This window comes from Sus scrofa, chromosome 14 (assembly GCF_054392235.1).
Source record: "Sus scrofa isolate SSC_HxYL_T2T_F1_AM1 chromosome 14, Sscrofa_HxYL_maternal_Yorkshire_Landrace_v2.0, whole genome shotgun sequence".
Lineage (NCBI taxonomy): Eukaryota > Metazoa > Chordata > Mammalia > Artiodactyla > Suidae > Sus > Sus scrofa.
Window position 1 is genome coordinate 161,704,511 of NC_139396.1, and position 18,482 is coordinate 161,722,992.

General features: G+C 59.6%; 1 long non-coding RNA gene across 1 annotated transcript in view; it reads left to right on the forward strand.

The window, feature by feature from the left end:
- Nucleotides 1–237: 237 nt before the first annotated feature.
- The window catches only part of LOC146397148 (uncharacterized), a 412,535-nt gene continuing 394,290 nt past the window's right edge, over nt 238–18,482 (forward strand). The window contains exon 1 of the long non-coding RNA XR_014827763.1: nt 238–354. This is a non-coding gene — a long non-coding RNA (uncharacterized LOC146397148). The remainder of the gene's footprint in view (nt 355–18,482) is intronic.

The window sequence follows — 18,482 nt, forward strand, 5'->3', positions numbered from 1 at the left end:
GCAGCCGCATTTGAATCAAGAAATCGCCCTGCAGCGCTGTTCAGGGTCGCGGCTGACGGCCCCGCCCGGCCGGCCCCTCTCTCCCCATCCTCAAGGGTCTGGGTGCACGGGGCGGGCGCCCCAACCCCGACGTGGGGGCTGGGTCTGCAGGCCCCGCCACCGCCGCCCCGGGAGCAGGCGTGCGCCCTGGGGGCAGGAGGGCGCCGAGCACGAGCGGGGAGGGGCTGCGCAGCCTCCGGACGCGCCCTTCCTGGAGGGCTCGGCTCCTGCGCGCCAAAACTTTCCGGAGGGGACGACCCCGGTGCACCCGACTTCTGGAGAGGTCGGATCTGGGCACCACCTCCTTCTGAAGAGGTAAGTCCCGGCGCCCGCTTTCCCGAGGGGCTGGCCTGGGCGCGTCTGCTCTGGGCCCGGAGGTCTCCTCGTCCCGGGAGACGCGCAGCCTCCGAGCTGGGCGGGGGCCGCACTGCGGGAGGAAAGCGCGCAGATGCGGCACGTCGGAGCGGGTCGCGCGCCCTGTCCCCTGCGTGCCGCCGTCGGGGGGTGGTGGTCTACAGGGGCCTCCTCCTCTGCCTCCAGCCCTAGTGGGTGACAGCAGGCGACGCCCAGGGCCCAGCGTGACGCTGGGCTTTCCAGTGCCTAATGCCTGGCAGAGGCCGGGGATGGCCTCGGAGGGACCAGGCTAAGGCGCAGACTGTTATAAACGGAAAGGGGTCCTTCAGCACCTCTCAAGCCTCAGTTCCATCGCATGCAACGCGGCGCAGACAGGTGCTCTCGCGCGCACCTGGCCGTGGACCTCCGGGGCGGGTGGAGACGGCGGGTGTCCACGCGAGGGCGCTGCTCACCGCGCTCGGGGCTGGCCCGCGCCGCCTGCAGGGGCGGCCGCCGGGCGCCAGGGGGCGCGCTAGGACCGAGGAGCGCGCGGGAGCAGATCCGTGTGCGCGTGCGCGGAGGGGGGTGGTTTCCCCCCTCCCCCAGCGCGCGCCTTCAAAGCAGAAGCCGCGGTAGGAAACTTCCAAGAGAGCGTCCGGCGCACCTGTTCCAGTGCCGCCTGGCGCTTACCTAACCGGCCAGGGCGTTGCTTGTGTTACGTTCCGCCCTGGACCCGGGCCTGGCCCTCATTTTCCAGCACAGGACACGGCGGCCGCGGTGCCTGGGGAGCGGGGCTGGGTCCCAGAACCCGGCGCGGAGCGCCCCCCACTCCCACGGTTTCCCCCCAGCCGGACAGCCTTTCGAGGGCCCTCGGTGATCCGGCTCTCGGCGGCCGCTGTGGTCTGGGAGCAAGGGTTCTCCGCCCTGCCGGGGGCCTTGGGGGACCTCCCCCCCCGCCCCGCGCTCCCAGGGGTCCCCGCATCACCGCCCTGCCCAGGGCTTTGGGTTCCGCCGGGGGACCTGCCACCCCTCCTGGTCCCGGCTGCCAGCGGGGAGCACCAGCCAGCGCCTTCGTCCCACCTCTGGGCAGCCCACCGGGTTTATCCTGAGGACTCCAGGGTGGGAGTCGAGCCCCGCCCTCCCTGAGCACCTCACTGGTGTCCCCGCGCTGCGGCCACGTGCGCCGAGGTGACAGTGCCCGGTTCCTCAGGACGCAGGGTGGGGCCGCCCAGGGTGTCGGCAGACACAGGCCTCGGGTCTGCGTCCCCTCCTCCTTTTTAGCGCCAGTAAATGTTAGGTGTCCTCAAAGGCGGGAGCTGAGGGACCCTGGGGGGACCCTGGGGACAACTGGAGGTTAGTGTTTTTTAATTAATAGACTTGATTTTTTAGACTCGTTTTAGATTTACAGAAAAAGTGGGCCCGAAGCCCAGAGGGTTCTCATATCCCCCAGCACCTGCTTCCTCTTGCCACCGACTCACCTCCGTGGCCTGATGTGTTGGAATTCACAACCAACGCTGATGTGTTACTCGCTACAGTCTGTACTGCCTTCACTTTTCCTCGGTTTTTACCTCATGTCCTCTCCCTACCGTCCTCGTGTCCCATTCGGGACCCTCGTGACACTTCATGGTCACGTTCCCAAGGTGCCTCTGGGCTGGGGCAGTTTCTCAGACGCTCCTTGGTTTTCGTCAAGTCAGCAGTTTGAAGGGTGCTGGCATTTTTGGGTTTATTTTGTCTTTTCAGGGCTGCACCCGTGGCCTATGGAAGTTCCCCGGCTAGGGGTCGAATCAGAGCTGCAGCTGCCGGCTCGACACCACACAGATCCGAGCCGCATCTGTGACCTACACCACAGCTCACGGCGGCATCGGATCCTTGACCCACTGAGTGAGTCCAGGGATCGAACCCATGTCCTCCTGAATAGTAGTTGGGTTCATTACCCCTGCACCACAGTGGGCGCTCCGTGGTCAAGCATTTGTAAGCCGTGTCTCCCTTGGGACCGTCTGAGGTTTTGTTCTGTCCGTCGAGGGGTTATTTGGGGGCGACACGCTCAACGTGGCCTCGCGCTGCCGAGGCTGACCTTGCTCCCCTGGTCGAGGGCGGTCAGGTGCCTCCCCTGCAGGTCACCCTCCCCCCACCCCGTGCTGTCCTCTTTGGGAGCTGGTCATTCTGCCCGGCCCGTCTCATAAGCCTTCTGGAAGTCTTCTCCCTGGAGGTTTGGGGAGGTTTGTCCCTCTTTCCCATTTATTTTTCCTTGTTTTTCCAGTAACTTCTTATATCGGCGTGGCCTCTTGTGGACTCACGGGTATCTGCTTCAGGAGTGGGAGGGAGTCTGGTTGAAGTCCTGGGGTGGAGCTGTGGCCCATGCATGTCCTTATTCTTGTCTGTCGAGAATGTTTCAAATGAAGTGAAAACAAGATGAGCTTAGGGCTGTTGTCCAGGGCCTGAGCCAGGCTGGTGGACAGTCACTGTCCCCACGGTGCCCCCTTGGCAGAGATGGCTGTCCCTGCCCCTTCTCCCCACCCGTGGTCACAACCAGGGCTCCTGGGGCACAGGCCCAACGTCCCTTGGCATCTAGAACCTGCCATACTTGGGATCCTTGCTCAGTGGACACAGACTGAGAACAGGTCTGGGATGCAGCAGGCCAGGGCACCCCCTCAGATGCCCCCACTGGGCACAGGCACGGCTCTGCCCTGGCCCACAGAGCAACGCGTGGGGGGCAGTGCTGTTCAGCAAAGCCCTGGGCTGGAGGGCACCCATGGCCGGTTGGCCAGGGATCTTTGTCAGACCCGTGACTGGCTCCGGCGTGGAACCCCTGCCCGGCACCCCTGCCCGGATCTGGGCCACCACAGCCCGGGAGGCGTGTGTGTGTGTGGGGGCGGGGCTGCTTCTGTGCCCAAGGCCCCGCTTGGACGGCTGCCCGCCTGGGCTGAAGGATGTGGGCTCATTATCTCGTCTGTCTTGGGGGAAGGTGTTAGCTTGGCAGTTAATAAAGGATTTTAATTAAAGAGGGAAGAACCATTTTGGCAAACTAGCCTTGTTCCCAAACTCAAATGACCTGTCAAAGTTATAAGTTTGGTTCATTTCCATCTGAACCTCTGCTGTGGGGGAAGTTCAGCCCAGAACCAGCGTGATGAGCGCCTGGGCCAGCTGGTCCCTCTCTCTTTCCTTCCAGGACCCCACAGCTGTCTCGTCCTGGCTTCTCCAGGCTGCCCCTTCTCCAGCCCCTGACCCCTAGCGGGTTCCCATGCACCCACGGACCCATCTGCTGAGCCCTCAAGGGCTCCAGTCTCCTCCTAGCTTCTGACCCGCGTGCTCTCCAGCGGGACTTTGACACCAATCTTGAGATGAGTAGGTCCCCCTGCACTGGGATAACGGAGGCGTCCTGGCTGGTCGCCAAGGGAGCGTCCGGCAGGGTCACAGCCAGCACGTTGACAGCGACAGCAGCATCCGCTGACTTCCATCAGATCGTGCTGGTCTGTGTGTGCACGTGTGCGTGTGTGTGTGTGTGCGCCTGTGTGTTCTGTGCAGCTTTACCACACGTGTAAACTCAGGTACCCCGTCCACTGTCAGGACACAGACAGCCCGGTCACCGCAAGGCTCCCTGCTGCCCCGTAGGGCGGCCTCCCCCCATCCCCCACGAGCCCGGCCAGTGGGATCTCTTCTAGGCAGGTCACTCCCCTCACTGCTGACCCCCGACCCGCCGCGGCTCAGCCCCGGACAGGGTCGTGGTGATGGTCCCGGCTGCGGCTCCTGACTCCCCTGCCGGCTGCCTGGGGCGCCCTCTGGTCTCCTCCCGCCCCAGGACCGTCTCCGGCCGGCGCCTTCCTCTGGCGCTTCCCACGTGTGTCCTGACCCCAGACACAGGGACAGCCACCTTGTCAGCCATCTCAGGGCAGCCCCTGCACACAGCCTGTGCCATGGATGCTTCCTGGGAGCCTCTGTCTCCATCTCTCCCTCTCCCCTCATTTCCTCCCTCCCTCCCTCCGCCTCTCCTGGACCCACCCGCCTCTGTCTGGGACCCTGCCTGTGTTCCCTTCTGCCCCTCCACGCCTGTGCTCCGCCAGCCCCTGGGGCTCCTCCTCCTCCTCTGCTTCCCCTTCTGAAGCAGGCATCCCAGCCGGGATCGGGCGGGGCTGGGGGGCTCCTGGAGGCACCTCCTGAAAGCAGCCAGGTGCTGGAGGGGGGCAGGCCTGAGTTGTCATGTGAGGTGGTGCTTGGGTCTCTCTCCTGTAGCTGGGTCACCGGCGGGGACAGAGCAGCAGGTGGCTGTCACGCTGCTGTTGAGGAGTTAGTATCCGGGAGAGCGACAAGCAGAGAGAGGTGGGGGGAGGCCAGTGTGGGGCCCTCCAGCTAGAAAATGTAAAACAGACCACAGTTTGGGGCAGTAGACGTTTGGATCTCCGAGAAACGCTGTCTGTCTCATCCTCCCCCCTGGCACTCCCTGGGCCGCCTGGGTACTTCCTATAACCGCGTCTCTCCCAGAGGCACCTGCCCGCGTCAAGCGCCCATAAAACCTCGCGGTTCCCAGCGAGGTCCCGGTTGCACAACCTTGAGAAGGCGGTTCAGTGTCACCACTTTGAAGCAGATGATGCGTCACAGGTTGAGGCAGAGCCAAGATGCATCAGGTGTGTGCCCTTCCCAGCTAGCGACGCGTCCCAGGCCCCTGTGCTGTTTGCATAAACGTCAGTGCGAAAGCCTGACCCCCCTGCCCCCAGCATCCTTTAACTTTCACTTGCTGATTTCCGGAAACCCAGATGACAATGAGGCAACACTGCCCCAGCACTGGGTTTCAGGTGGGGTCTTGGCTCATGTGGCCTGGGTGGCCCTGGCTGGCCCTGGCTGGCCCTTCCTGGCTCGGACGGCTGCTTGCCCTCTGGAGCTCTGGTGGCTTCTTTGCTGTAGCTTTTTTTGTAAAATGTGCTGCTCCTCAGGCTACCCTTCACCTGGAACGGAGCCATTGGAGCTTTAAAAACGGCACATGCACCGTCAGAAGGGCTTACCGTGTCGGAAAAGGAGAAACCAGGGGCCCTTTGCTCTAATCGTGTCTTAGTTGCTTTCTGCCTCAGAATGTCAGCTTTCAAGGCGTTTGCATCTCAGCATGTCTGGCTGTTCTGAGCTGTTAAAGACGGTTCTGCTCTCCTGTATCCAGGCCCCATTCAGCAGGTGTCTGTCTTTAAAGGCCTGGGGCCGGCGGGGGGGAGAGGTGTCTGCGCTTCCAGGGCTCAGGTGGCCTTTAAGGATGGAGCGGGGAGGAAGGGCCGTGGTTGGAGGGTGGGGTGGGGGGGAGAGGAGGAAATTTCCCTTCTCCAGCCAGGGGAGCTGAGAGAAGCCCCTGGGGTCCCGGGGTGGAGGTGGGACCCCAAGGAGGGGTGGGGAGGGAGGTGGGAGCAGCTGGACTCCGGACCTGAGGCTCTCCTGGGGCAGGTTGGGATATGACCCCAGCGGACCGAGGCCCTGGGGGCTCCTTCCCCGGACACCCGGGCCTCAAGCCGCAGGGAGGCCCCAGGAGTGATGGGGGGACTGTCCTGCCTCTGAACCAGTGTCCCCGTGATTCACAGAAGAGACGAGCAGTGCCGTTTCTAGGGTCTGTGCCCCCGTCCCCTCTGGCGAAGGCAGCCCTGCGCACCCCTCACCTCTGCGCCGGCGACGCCTTACCTGTGGCACCCTGGTTGTCACGGACGGCCTCCTGCCTCGGTTTGCTCATCTGTAAATGGGGCTGGCAGGGAGGGTGTGGTGGAGGTCCCCACGTGATGTGGGCCTCTCGGGGCCCCGTGCCCGGGGTGTCACGTGCAGGGCGGCAGCATGCTGGGCACTGGGGCGTGGGGGAGGTGTAGGCTGGAGGGGAGGCGGAGCGAGGTGGGGGCAGGGCGGGGCCTCCCGGGTGAGCACCACAGGGTGGAGGGAAGAGGGGCCAGGGGTGCAGGCCCCTGAGAGGGGCTGCCAGAGGGCTTTGGTGGGTGGGGTAGGGGCGGCCATTCACAGGGAGCAGCCTGGGAGGGGGGTCCCAGACTTGGGGGGCTCCCAGCCTGGAGGAGCAGGTGCCACCCTGCAGGTGAGCTGTCAGAAGGGAGGGACCTGGCTGGCGAGGGGAGCTGCTGCCGAGGGTGCTGGGCAGGCAGGGGTGTGGGCAGGTGCCGGCGGGACAGAGCACGTCCCTCCCTGGTGGCTGCCCGCCCAGGGCCGGGTCTGCAGGGGAGACTCGGGCGGCCGCACGGAGCCGCTCCCCCGATTGCCAGGGTGTCGAGTGGGAAGCGTGTGATACACTCGACAGGAGGCACTTGGCCGTCAGAATCCCAGGGCTGATGACTCCACAGCCTGGGACGTGAGGGCAGCCACACTGCCGCCTGCGAGGGCCGCGCCGCATCCCTGGGGACCAGGCCATGAGCTGTGGCCGTCATTCCCCAGGCAGGATGGAGGGCGGAGAAGCCCCTGTGACCTTCGCTAGGGGAAACCCCGTTCCTGTGCCTGGGGCCCCCCTGCACATTGGCCGGACAGGGGACACAGTCCCAGACCCCCTCTGGCCGAGGGGAAGGGGTCCCAGGAAGGCACGGCCCGCCTTCCCGGTCAGACTCGCTGCCCGGTGGCCCGGGCTGGCCCGAAGGAAAGGCACCACCTGTGCACGGGCAGCCGGGGCGCCTGCCGCTCGGAGGAGAGGGGCTTGGCCGTGGCGGGGACCATATGGGGGACGGAGGGCAGGGGAGGAGAGGAGCTGGGCGGGACCCGGAGCCCGGGCGCGGGCGGCGCTCCCGGAGAGTCACCGGTTCAGCGCGGCCGTGATGGAGCGGGACCGAGGCGGCGAGGCCCGTCCGCAGGAGGCTCGGGTGCTCTCGAGGCCAAGAGCGTTCCCTCCACGCGGATGAGCCGCAAGGCCTCATGTGCTGACCTCAGCCGCTGTCACGAAGAATGCGCCCAGGGCTGGGTGGTGGCCGGGTGGGAAGGACTCCGAGCTGTCGAGTAGCTCAGAGTCGGGTTGTTTATGTGGCTGTTTTACGCAGGGGTGCACGCTCAGCGCTGCCCCGGGGGTCACGGGGTCCTGCTTTGTGGGAACGCATAAACTGTGAAGAGCCCTCCCCGCACCGGGCCGCCCACGTTCCTCCGGGGCCCCTCGGCTGGAGTGTCTCCCGCCTCCTGCTGACGGGCGGTGCATCCGCGGGGGGGAGGTCCTGGGCCCGGGCAGCGGGCAGGAGGGCCCGCCAGTGGGAGCCCACCAGCGGGGCACAGGGGTAGTGCCGCCTGGGCCGGGGCCCCAGCGCCGCCGCCTCCTCTGGAAAGGATGCCGGCGATGCGAGCCGTCTTTCAGAATTAACTTCCTCTTCCAGCGAACTTCCGAGGTCCCGTCACTTGTTAGGAGTGACCTGAACCTCCATTTGCTTTTATTGGTTTGAAAGCCGCTCTGGGGGCCATGTGTGCAGTGGCTCAGAGGACAGGGCAAGAGAGGAGGCAGGAAGAGGAGAGTCCAGCCAAAGGTCATGGTCACGGCCGCTGGGACCTGAAGCTCAGCCTTCAGACCGGCCTCTCCCGTCAGATGCTTCTGGCCCTGAGGCCGCCTCGGAGGCTCAGGACTCTGCTCTCTGGTTCTTGAACCCATCCGCCTGCGGGTGGGGTGTTATTCAGTGTCGGCAGGAAGGAAGTTCAGACACCTGCTACCACGGCGATGACCCCCGAGGATGTCATGCTCAGTGAAGTAGGCCTGTCCCAAGAGGATAAGTACTAGGTGGTTCTGTTTCTGTGAAGTATCTAAAATAGTCAAATTCGGAGTCCCTGTCGTGGCTCGGAGGAAACGAATCTGACTAGGAGCCATGAGGTTGCGGGTTTGGCCCCTGGCCTCGATAAGTGGGTTAAGGATTGGGCGTTGCCGTGAGCTGCGGTGTAGGTCACAGATGCGGCTCGGATCCCACGTTGCTGTGGCTGTGGTGTAGGCCGGCAGCAACAGCTCTGATTGGACCCCGAGCCGGGGAACCTCCATAGGCCGCGGGTGCGGCCCTTAAAAAGACAAAAATAAAGGTCAAATTCATAGAAACAGAGAGCAGACGGTGATGCTGGGGCCTGGGGGAGGGGGTGGGGTGTTCCACAGGGACAGAGTCTCAGTTTGCGGGATGGAGAAGTTCTGGAGTCGAAGGTGCTGTGGTCACCAAGGTCGGGCTCACGCTGCCCGCTGCTCGACAGGCTGGTCAAGAGACGAGGTGTTGGGGCATGAAATAGTGACTTTACCCAGAAGGCTAGCAGCCCGAGAGGACGCAGGAAGAGTGTCCCAAAGAACCGTCTTCCCCGAGTTAGGATTCAGGCTTTTATACCAAAGGGGTAGGGGGACTACGCTTTACAAAGTCCTGGTTCCGGAGTTCCCGCTGTGGTGCAGCGGGATTGGCGGCATCTCTGCAGCTCCAGGATGCAGGTTTGATCCCTGGCCCGGCACAGTGGGTTAAAGGATCTGGCATTGGTGCAACTGCTGCTCAGATTTGAACCCTGACCTGAGTATGCTGTAGACCTCGGGTGGCCCCAAATGAAAAAACAAACCAAAAACACCCAACAGAAGAAAACAAAAAACCCTGCTTGGAGTTCCTGTCGTGGCTCAGTGGTGAAGGCACATGACTAGGACCCATGAGGACGCAGGTTCGATCCCTGGCCTCACTCAGTGGGTTAAGGATCTGGCGTTTGCCGTGGCCGTGTTGTAGGCCGGCAGCTGTATCTCCTATTCGACCCATAGCCTGGGAACTTCCGTATGCTGCGGGTGCGGCCCTAAAAAGACAAAAAAACAAAGTCCTGGTTCCCCAGACTCCGGAGGGGACAAGAGGTTAATTTCTTTTCCTGCGGCCACTCACAGGGGGGCCTGCGTGGGCGTTTCCTGTGAGCTAAAGGAAGGTGTTTGAGCTTATGGCTCATTCCAGGAGGTAGGGCTCCTCCGTTCTGTGCAATTTAAGCTGATGGCAGCATCCGCCAGTGATTAACTTGTAGCAAAAGCACAGGACACAGAGGTTCTTCCCATTACAGAGACGCTACCCCGCCCTGCGTGTGTCCTGAATATCTGAGCTGTGCCCTTAAACGTGGTGACTCTTAGGTTCTGTGCAACTTACCACAATTACAAAATCAGAAATAAATTCTCCTTAGCTCGGGCCCTTGAGGCCCCGGTAAACCTGGACACCGGTCAGCATGCGTGCTAGGCTGGCACAGGGCTCAGGTGAGGCCGCAGTGCGTGGGGACGAGCTTCCGTGCACACATCCAGTCGGCTGGCACGCCGTGAACGTGGGCAAGTCCCTCCCCCTCGTGATGCTCCTGCGAACGGGGACCACAGGGTCAGCAACTGACCAAGACGGAAGCCAGAGGATGAGGGCGGGGGGCGGGGGGCCTGAGCGGGTTTGCATCAGACCAGCATTTTTGTTCCTCGAATACGAGGGCGACGGTGTGTCCCAGCTCGGCTGGTCCATCCCACTTCACGCCTGCAGGATGACTGGGGGCCCTCCGGCCACCCCACAGGGCCTCTCCTTGGTGGGTGACATCACGGCGCCATCTGGATGGGAGATGCCAGCTGCACCCCAGCTCTGGTGTATGCCCCAGCTGTGCGGAGGTCGCTGTCAGCCGCCCTCCCTTGGAGTCGTCCTCCGTCGCCCGAGGTCAGGGCAGGAAGGCTGCCGGCCCAACAGGACCTGGGGGCCCGCCTCACTGAGCTGGAGGGTTTGCAGAACCATCTCTGGCTCTCAGAGGCCTAATGCCCTCTGCCAACGCTCTGTCCAGTTGAGGGGCGTCGAGTCTGTCCCTCTCTGCTGGGGATCCCATGCCTGGTGGCCGAAGAGAGAGGCACCAGTGTCGCCCCCCAGGGGGCTTGGCCGTGTCTCACAGGTGGTGACCCAGGAAAGTCCTGGGTCGGCCAGGATGGATGAGCACCTGCCGGTGAGGGGGCAGAGGCAGACCTGAGGAGGGGAGGGAAGCTTCGCCCCGAGTCCTTCTCAAGCCCCCAAACCTCGGGTTTGGAAATTAGCTGTCCCACTTTGCTGCTGGCCTCGGCCAGTCCTTGCTGGTCGTAGGAAGAGCACCCACCCTCCTCCTGGCTTCTCCGGGTCTCCACCACTAACCTCTTTCCAGGTGAGAGAGCGCGACCATTCGTTCCCAGGTCTCCGTTGGTTCTTAGTACAGGAAAGAATCTTCCTGCAGCCTCCCCGGAGGAGGTCCCAGCCTCGTCAGAGGCTTCCTGAAACCAAGCAATTCCCGCCCATTATTCTAACGCCCTTATTCCGGGAGTTGCACGAGGCATAGTCAGCCGCTGCACGTGCTTCTTCTCCTCTAAGCCCTGATGTTGTGTCGGCCCAGAGAGCCCTGCCCGCCCGCCGTTCCCTCTCCGGCTCCTCCTCCTCCTCCTCTGCCCTTCTCCCCCTGGCCCATGTCCCACCCGCTGGCTCAGGGCTTGCAGGGGCAGGCTGATAACACGGTGGCTCTTCCACGTGATGCCCTGTTCCCAGTGCCCAGTGCTCTGAGGGGCAGGTCCCCAAATGCCCGCTGTGGTCTGAGCGCTGGTTGGTGGGTGCTCACCAGGAGGCCCGGGGCAGACCCCTGCTTGGGTCGCAGCACCTGGCCTCGATGGCTGGGCCTACAGGGTGGTCTCAGTGGTGGCGTCTCGTAAAGGAGCTTTGTCCAACGGCAGGGGTTTGGGTTTGGCCTGGGGTTCAGGTGGTCTTCTGAACATGGCTTCATTCATGGAAGCATCAGGTGGGGGACAGCGGCCAGGGCAGGAGGCGCCCTCATGGTCGTGGGCACACATTCTGGGTGCCTGCAGACCCCTGACTGGGCATATGCACGGGTCCTGCCCCAGCCGCCCTCGGGTGCAGTGCTCCTGGCTACCTGTCCTGACCTCGGCGGCCGATGTTAGGAAAGCCTGCTGAGACTCTAACATTACAGATTCCTTAATACTGTGAGTTCACGTCGAAAATGCTGGCCCAGGAGACCTTGCCAGAGTCCTGAAGGTCACAGAGGGTTTATGAAGCCAACTTGGAGAGGCTTTTGTGATGAACACACACTTTCGGACATTTTGCTGTTTCCTGTGGGTTTTCACTATTCAACAGGCCATGACATTCACCTCACACTTTTGTGCTCATTTTTCTCCAAAGATAATTACGTGGGACACACTCTGGCGTGCTGAGGTCCTCCTCCTGTGTTCCTTGACATGGAAAATGTGAAGCTGGTATAAATTGTGCAATAAAAAGCTGATGCTGTACTGGATGAAACAAAAAGCCCCTTTTTCTAATTGCATCCGTTCGTCTAGTACATGTCTTCATTAGGGTTTTCGTACGTTGGAAAGATGCCTCGGCGGTGGCCGTTAAGGAAGCATGCACGTCACCTTCCAGTTACTCCATCTTTCTGCGTCGACAGCCAAGGGTAGGGCTGCACCCAGGACGTGGCTCGAGTCTGCACGGGGGACACGCCTCTTCTGCACTTGCGCCGGAGAGGAGTGTCTGCTCCTCGGGCTGCACAGATGCGGGAGGGGCTCCGAGCCAAGCCCGGACAGGTGCTCACCCTCCCAGCAAAACCGAATGCTACCCCTGCCTCTGCTCTGCAGGCGGGAAGCAGGTTCAGAGTGGTAAGGAGAGGGGCAGGAGACCTCAACGGTTCCCCTTCAACCACAGGCCTCCCTGAGCCTGAGGGCCACAGGAGCCCCAGGAACAGTCAGAAAGCAAAGTGTCGGAGTATTTGCTTGTTCTCCTCTCCCGGCTGGGGACGCCCGGTCCAGGGCCACCTCTGGTCCCCAGCTGGTCAGCGCAGGAGCTGGGCCTCACCCCCAGCCCTCGTCCATCAGGCCCCCTCCAGCACCATGGACAGAGGAGGGCGTTGGGCGGGCGGGCAGGGGCCGGCTGCTGGTGGTGGTGGCGGTGGGGGGGTTCGTGGAAAAGGGCCAGGACACTGCAGTTAAAAGCTCTGTCTCTGCCTAGTCAAGCTGCCCAGGGTAGACATTTGGTTTCAAGGGTGGAGAGTGAGGAATTAGGAGAACTTGTAAGCCAAAAGCACTACAGTAACAGTTTATTGGTCTAGTTGAGGAGAGAATGATGGGACTTTATTTTCCAAAGGAGCTGGCTGTTTAATCAGACACTGATAAACGGGCTGGCTCTGTCTTACCCAGAATTTTGAGGGGCTGTATTTTCCTCTTGCTGCTGCCATGGCGAGTGGCTTTAGCTTGTTTTGCTTTTGCCGCTATTTTCTGTTAATGAACTCAGCTAGCAGATGCGGCATTTATGAAAGGCACCAGGAATGGTCTCTGCAGAAGCCCTGCTCACCTGAGAAAGTGCTTTGCTGCAGGTGGGCATGTGGAATTTCGAGGGGAGGCAGTCAGGAAGGGCCCCCGGAGGGTCCCGAGCCTGGTGGGCAGAAGCCAGGGTTTCTAGGCAGGGGCACCCTTGACTTGCTCTAGGGTGGGCAGAGCAGACCTGGCAGATGTTCACCAGCAAGAGGAAGCTTCTTAACTGTCTATAACTAATAGACAGAAAGTCTCAATACTGGGCTTGACGTAGGATGTATATGAGTGTATACATTTGGGATGCATTTTAGAACATTCTGATTTGTATTTTATTTATTTTATGGCTGCACCAAGACGTATGGAAGTTCCTGGGCCAGAGATTAAATCTGAACTGCAGCTGAGACCTGTGTTGGATCCTTTAACCCACTGTGCTGAGCTGGGGATCGAACCCGAGCCTCTGCAGAGACGTGAGCTACTGCCATTGGGTTCTTAACCCACTGCTCCACAGCAGGAACTCCTAGGACGTTCTAGAATGTGAGTTTATTGAGTGTTTTCTAGTGTCGGGCACCATGCGGTTTGGGGAGCAAAGGTGGACGTGGCCCAGTTGCCCCGGCCCTCAGGCCCTGTAGGACCAGGGTAGACGTGTGCCAGCTGGGGCCTGGGGATGGGATCCACGAGGGAGGACCGCTGCTCTGGACACTCGACAGAAGCCTCTGCACAAGTTCAGGCTGCAGAAGCCCTCGGCAGGGCAGGGCGGGTGTGAGTGGGCTCTGCGGCTCTGGGTTGGACCAGGTGTGTGGTCTGGCTCAGCACTGTTCTTCCTGTGTGGCCTGCACAAATTGCTTGACCTCTCTGTGCTTCTGCCTTTGCAGGCTCAGTAGGTGTGGGCTCGTGTGGGCCGTTGGAGCTCTTACTCATCTGCACGTGGTTTTGGAGAACGTGTCCCCTTTTCCTTTATTAATTACAGGAGTAGTGCATGCTCACTTAGAAGACCCAGCAGGGTAAAAGTATTTAGCTGTAAAGCACACGGCAAACCTGCTTGATGCTTTGCCTGCACCCCCCGGAGGGGGGACCACTGTCAGCTGTGGGCAGGTTAACTGCCAAGATGTTTTTTCCTGGGTGTTTACAAATATGGGTCCTTCATATGGATTTAGGTCATTGAACTCCCTCTGTGCTCATTATATTAATGCATAGCAGCCTGTCCTGGCCATGCTTGAGTCCTGAGACATACAGGGTCAGCATTTGCAGATTTGGTTTTCCCGTGCTATAAGCTCCCTTAGGTGTAGGCCAATCCCTTACCTGATGGACATGCAGGGGTCTGGCCTGCTTCCTCCCCACCCCCAATTCCCCATTTTTCAATTGGAAAGAATGTCGCATCAGACATCCCCGTACGTTCATCTTTCATTTGGAGGAAGATTTGGATTCAATGAAAGAAAAACCAACACGTTCTTGTCTGCCCAGTGGTCTGAGCGTCAGCCCTGGGGAGTCAGTGCTCCCTCTCTGGGATACCCCAATGGGGGCAGGCTGGCCGTCTGTTAGGGGCGTCCTAGAGGGTGTTCTGGGCTGTGGGCCCATAGCTCTTTGCTCTTGGAACAATCTTGGCAGTGATATTAGGAGACTAAATAGACTTGTCAATGGCAAAGCAAAATGGTGAGAATTATATTAAGAAAATTATGTTGAGGGAATTAAATATTTATTGACAAATGGGAGTGCATCCAGGGAAAGATTTTCGGGCAGGCAAAAAATTTCAAAACTGTATTTTAGGCAGCAGGGATGTTCAGTCTGAAAAAGCATGGTGACCACCATCAAGGACCATCATCAGGGACCATCAGGGACCATCAGGGACCAGCATCAAGGACCATCATCAGGGACCAGCATCAAGGACCATCATCAAGGACCAGCATCAGGACCATCATCAAGGACCAGCATCAGGGACCATCATCAGGGACCATCAGGGACCATCATCAGGGACCATCAGGGACCATCATCAGGGACCATCAGGGACCAGCATCAAGGACCATCATCAGGGACCATCAGGGACCATCATCAGGGACCATCAGGGACCAGCATTAAGGACCATCATCAAGGACCAGCATCAGGACCATCATCAAGGACCAGCATCAGGGACCAGCATCAGGGACCATCAGGGACCAGCATCAAGGACCATCATCAAGGACCAGCATCAGGGACCAGCATCAGGACCATCATCAGGGACCAGCATCAGGACCAGCATCAGGACCATCATCAGGGACCATCATCAGGGACCAGCATCAGGGACCAGCATCAGGACCATCATCAGGGACCATCATCAGGGACCATCATCAGGACCAGCATCAGGGACCATCATCAGGACCAGCATCAGGGACCATCATCAGGGACCAGTGTCAGGGACCATCATCAGGGACCAGTGTCAGGGACCATCATCAGGACCAGCATCAGGGACCAGCATCAGGGACCATCAGGGACCATCATCAGGGATCATCATCAGGGACCAGCGTCAGGGATCATCAGGGACCATCTTCAGGGACCAGCGTCAGGGACCAGCGTCAGGGACCATCAGCGACCACCATCAGGACTAGCATCTAGGACCAGCATCAGGGACCAGCGTCAGGGATCATTGTCAGGACCATCATCAGGGACCAGTGTCAGGGACCAGCATCAGGACCATTGTCAGGGACCACTGTCAGGGACCACCATCAGGGATCAGAGTCAGGGACTAGTGTCAGGACCAGCATCAGGGACCATCAGCGACCAGCATCAGGACTAGCATCTAGGACCAGCATCAGGGACCAGCGTCAGGGATCATTGTCAGGACCATCATCAGGGACCAGTGTCAGGGACCAGCATCAGGACCATTGTCAGGGACCACTGTCAGGGACCACCATCAGGGATCAGAGTCAGGGACTAGTGTCAGGACCAGCATCAGGGACCATCAGCGACCAGCATCAGGACTAGCATCTAGGACCAGCATCAGGGACCAGCGTCAGGGATCATCAGGGACCATCTTCAGGGACCAGCGTCAGGGACCAGCATCAGGGACCATCAGCGACCAGCATCAGGACTAGCATCTAGGACCAGCATCAGGGACCACCGATTGGAAGGACATCATGCAGAAGAAGAACGATACCTTTTCTATGTGACTCAAAATGCAGAAGGACCTTTGAACATGAAGGGTTGTCTGCTGAAGAAGCGGGCTGGATTTCCGAGCCAGAATGGGGCAGGAGTGGATCCATGCATAATCCTCTCTTCTCAGCTCCCGACTCAAGTGCGTGATAAGTAAACTATTAAAAAAACAACAAAAAAAGTCATTTCAAAAGGAAGAGGGAAGCCCTCAGGCCCGGGAGTGGAGAGAAGGCCCAGGGGTGAGCAGAGGCTGGGGCAGTGCATTCTAGGGCCCAGGCTTTTCACACGCCCAGCAGTTACCGTAAGGTCTGCTTGTAACGGCACAACCTGCAGGCCGGGCTGAGGCAATTGCAAAATCAGGTAAGAGGGAAAATGTTGGAGTTCCCATTGTGGTGCAGCAGAAGCGAATCCAGCTAGTCCATGAGGATGCGGGTTCGATCCCTGACCTCGCTCAGTGGATTAAGGATCGGTGTTGACGTGAGCTGTGCCGTAGGTCACAGACACGGCTCGGATCCTGCATTGCTGTGGCTGTGATGTAGGCTGGCAGCTGCAGCTCTGATTGGACCCCTAGCCTGAGAACCTCCATATGCCTCAGGCATGGCCCTAAAAAGGCAAAAAAAAAAAAAAAAAAAAAAAAAAAAGGAAAAAAAGGGAAAATGTCCATGGTACAAGATGCAAAGAAAATGATGAACCACAGAAGAGACTCAAGAAGCGACCAGGAGATAGCACACGGGAGACTGCACACCTGGGGAAGTAGAAATAACAGCAGAGTCTGAAGACAACTTGAAGACGGAGGGTTCCGAATTCTCGTGGAGACTGAGGAGGGAACGGAATCCTTGAAATGGGGACAGGAGGTATGAGCCAGGACTGGTCCCAGGGGGAGTGGACTCTGAGGTGAGGGCTTTGTAGGGCCTTTATCTCAGGGGCTCTCAGCAATGCCTAAAGGCTGCATGGGAAGATGGAGAAGAGGGAGGAGCTATGCTGATGCAGCCACGTGAGAGGCCACAGACAAGCCCACAGGGAGCCCTGGGGCTTGGATGCCTCTCACAGTTGTCCCCCGGGAGGCAGGGGGCATCCGTACCCCTGGCCAGGGCAGGCCCGGGGCTCAGGCCGGGTCTTGGCACAGTGATGCTGTCTCCTCATTTTGTGGACATTCTCGTGGCTTCAGGGAGGTGTCTAGGGCCCAGATGTTTCCTTTCTTTGTTGATTAATGTCATGCTTTTCCTGGTCCAGACGTAGTGATCAGATTTGCGCTTTATGCAAATGCTGCTCCTCTTGTGTTATAACCTAATCAGAGGGCTCCCAGCCATACAACGCTTTGAAGCAGTTATTCTAACTATGTGGAAATTTTTCTAGCTAAAAAGCCGTGGACAATAATGTTCATGTATATTTCATCATTGCTGTTGTTGGAAATCATTCACAGTTTAAAAAAATAGATATTTGTGGCTGTGAAAAGGTAATAGAGCTTGAAACCCATTGGAGTCACAGAAGACTGTGTGTTTTGCAGAGAGGGTTCCAGGTGGAGGTGCTGCCCGGTCGTCGCTGACGTTGAAATGCCCTGTGGTCTCTGGCCAGCAGGGGGCGTCACAGAGGGCAGGATCCTTGTGCAGTCTGACCCCTGCCCCTCCTCCCCTTGGTCTGGCTTCCAGAAAACTCCACGCACATTTTGTGACTTCAGGTTGTTTTAAGTGCTTGCTGCTCTGCGACTGGGTGCCTGTAACAGCCTTGCCTTTGGATGTGGAAACCCTTACTTGGCATAAATGATTCAGAATATTCGGTGTCAGCCTTGAGAAGAGGCTCTGGCATTTTACCCACAGGGGTCTCATAACCAAACCAAACTCGGGTCCACTCACCCACGTGCAGTAAAGCCAACCTTCTGACCCCGGGCTCTGGGGGAGGAAAGGGCAGCCTTTGCTGCTTTATTGCAGGCGCCCAGCAAGGCGTCCAGGCAGCTGGTGCTGAAAAGACTCAAAGCACCGCCACAGCTTTCAGGGAAGGGTTTTTAAAGACAAGGTGAGAGAGGGGTTTTGTGGGCTGTGCAGTCAGCTCGTGGCCACCTCTCACTGGCTGGTGGCGAGGTCACTGGGAGTCAGCGTTCATGCACCGTCCAGCTCCACCTGATCTGGGGTCTTCGTGCTGGTGGGCAGTGTGCCGTTAAGGTCTCCCACCCTGGGGTGAGGGGCTTACAGTGTCTGCAGAGCAGCTCACAGGACTCGGCTCAGGGCAGCCTCACCCTGCAGCCTTTGAGGAGGAAGCAAAGGTCGTTGACTTAGTTGAATGGCTCGCCTGTTATTTTGTCTTGATGACTGCTTTCCTTTGTTTCTGCATTTTCTCACCCCTCTGCTTAAGTTGATTCTTTGGGACTCCGGGAAGGCCCAGGAGGCTGCATGTTTTCTACAGACAGACGGCAGGCAGAGGACAGGAGGGCCCTGGCGGGTCCTGCTAGGTCGCAGTCTGAGTGCCGGGTCCCTCTGTGTCCAGGACTCCTTCCTTGCCCCGACCTGCTCGAGGGCTCCTCCAGAGTTGGTGGCGCACTGGAAACAGGTTTCCAGCTCTTTCTCCTTCTGTGTCGTTCTCATCCCGGGTGCGCTGTCAGGCAGGCCCAGAGCAGCTGCTGTTTGCCTCCCCGCTGGCCACACTGCTCGCTGTCAACCATGTCACTCTCCTGGGGCTGCTAACAAATGACCACAGACTGGGCGGCTTAAGACACCAGGAGTTCATTCTCCCTCCGTCCGGAGGCCAGGAACCTGAGATCAAGGGGCCAGCGGGGCCA